The following is a 2,820-nucleotide window of genomic DNA, read 5'->3' as shown; positions in this document are numbered from 1 at the left end:
ATTCCCCAAGATCTTGAACAGATACGCAAGGGTTGAAGAGGGCCTCGGTGAAATACTAATCCTTTAATCAATGTTGCTTTTGTCAGGAAACCCATATTAAAGCACTGTATGCCACTACAATTTAAGAAGAAAAGCAAAAAAATCCCAAAAAAAGAAGATCAAGAAGCCAACCACTTAGCTGAGCTTCGAAACCCGAAAATAAATCAGACAATATCGAGACAATATCTTAGATAGTTCTAACTACCTTTCTTGAAACATTTAAATAATCAAATATTTCTTTTCTTTCGTTCCCAAATTTTAAAGTGATAATCAATTTTTAGGTGTCACTAATGGGATATACTTCTAGTTTAAAATTGTCAAAAGCATATATCTAATCAGTTAAGATAACCCACTTAAAATAATTTTAAATTAAAAGGATATTACCCTTAATCCAATTATGTAATAATGTCGAGTTATGCACGTGAGAGTAACATACACATTGTGCAAAAGGGATGTCATGCCAAAATTAATTAAACAAGTATTTAGATAAAAATTATCATATAATGTGACATTTTAATACACAAATATACACATATTTAATTGTACTATAATTATAATCTAGATATTAATATGTAATTATAAATGTGACTTAAACATACCAAATAAAACATAACATCTGAAATTACAAATCTTAGAAAATAATATACTTATTAAAATAGGACTAAATACAACTTTACTATCTTGAATGTAAAAAAAATAATTAAAAAAATAAATATATTATAAATAATAATGGAACTTAAACAAACAAATACCGTTCTAAGGGACTAACATCAAATAAACTTAAATATGCGTTGGACTAAAAAGAAACATGCAGAAACTTAAAAGTTAAATGTTTAAAATAACCATACTTAAATATAATGATACACGGGACTGAAATTGAATATGGGTAAAATATGGAGACACAATCGGAAAACGAAAACAATGATTTAAGGATCAAAACGCATGAAACTGAAAATTTGGATGGCCCATAAAATGAATAACCCATAAGTGAATAGTCAAACTCCCCTAGACTAAACACTGCCGTTTTTAGAGAGTTAATATATATGTTATTTTAGGTTAAAATTACCCTAGGCTCACTTGTAAACAACCCATTGCTGCGCCGTTTCTTCTACTCTCTCCTTTCCTCTTCCTCTGGTTAGACCGAGACCTTCTTCCTCACCATTCAACGCCGCCGGCTGGCCACCATGCCTTGGTGTCCACCTTCACCCCGAAAATCGCCTATCCCGACCTAAAACAAACCAAAACAACCACCCGATCGTACTAAAATGTCTTTCCATCTCAACCCCTTTTCTACTCGACCAAGGCCCCAAAGACCAAACCCAAAACCGAGCTTCCAAACTCGCCTAACTCTTCACCTTCACGCTTTCCGGTGACCTCATGAGACCCCGACTTCCGACAACCCTGATGACCACCTCTCAAGGCTAAGGTAAACTACTATTGTCTCCCTCTCTATGCTTTTCATTTCGAATCAAGAGAGAAGAAACAAGAAAAAGGTTGCTGGAAAATAAACTAAAAACTAAGAATTTATACTGGTACTGCTTTACAAAAAGAACGAAAGAATTAACCCCTTTATTTACTATTTGCTTTCTCTGTATCTCGATTGCTTGGTTTATCTAATATCTGAGTTTTCTATGTTTGGTTGTTACGAAAATAACCTGCTTCCATGTTGGTGTTACTTAAAAAAATGTATTGGAACTAAAATCTTTTGTATTCTCTTTTCGTTTTTATTTGATGATTTTTTTTCTGTTTTTTTATCTCTTAAGCCTGCGAATAATAATTAATGGAAACCAACCCTTTCATGCCTTGAATTCCAGCAGTTAAACCAGCATGAAAACTGCCGTTCATCGGCGACAAATAACCTCACCAAAGCGTGGTAAGTTCCCGTGAGGGAACCCGAACGTCTCTGGTAAATAAACCCCAAATCCTCTTTGTTTTATTATTATTATTATATTTGAACTACTTATTTTGCTTATGATCGAACATGTGTTGATTTCTTTGGGTTAGTTACTGGAATATGAAAATGGTTACAAACATAAAGAACAGATTGTTCTACTACTGGTTTGGGTTCGAAATAAAAAACCAAATAAAGCAACATATACTAGAAAATGAAAACGAAACTAGGATTACCTCAAAAATGCTTTTATTGCTTTCGAATAGAGAGATGGAATATTTCCCTTGTTTACAGTTGTTTTCTTCAAGAAAAATAAACCCCCCTCTTTTTGTTACCAGTGTTTAGAATAAGATCCCGATTTTTTCAATCGCCTCCCCCACTTTTCTGTGTTGACGAGCCCCCTTTTTCTATATTTTCCACCGAATTCTTCTTGTCATATTGCATGTTAATTTTTTCTGCATTTGGTAGTATAATGACATGTTTAGGTAGAAATCTCTAATTCTCTAATTTTTTATGGATTCGGTTGTTTTTTGCTCAATTTTGGTGGATAATTGATTGACTTTTTTTCTTGATTTGGTTTAATGTGGGATGACTTTGCTGTAGGTTTCCCGTGAAAGGCTGAATATGACATTATTGGCTAAAGCATGGGTCTTGTTCGGTAGGTGACAGCAGCGCGTGGGAAGCATGGTTTTGTTGTACAACCTACAAGAACATAAATGATATTAATAATAATATTAATAATTATTATAATATAATTGTTATAATAATAATATAATAATAATAATAATAATATAATAGTAATAATTATAATATAATATTTATAACCAGACAAAATCTGGTGTCTACATTTAACGGTTAGAAAAGCAGAGAGGTAAGCGGAACAGAGGCGT

This window comes from Hibiscus syriacus, unplaced genomic scaffold (assembly GCF_006381635.1).
Source record: "Hibiscus syriacus cultivar Baekdansim isolate YM2019G1 unplaced genomic scaffold, ASM638163v2 tig00110160_pilon, whole genome shotgun sequence".
Lineage (NCBI taxonomy): Eukaryota > Viridiplantae > Streptophyta > Magnoliopsida > Malvales > Malvaceae > Hibiscus > Hibiscus syriacus.
This window is presented reverse-complemented; position numbering follows the sequence as displayed.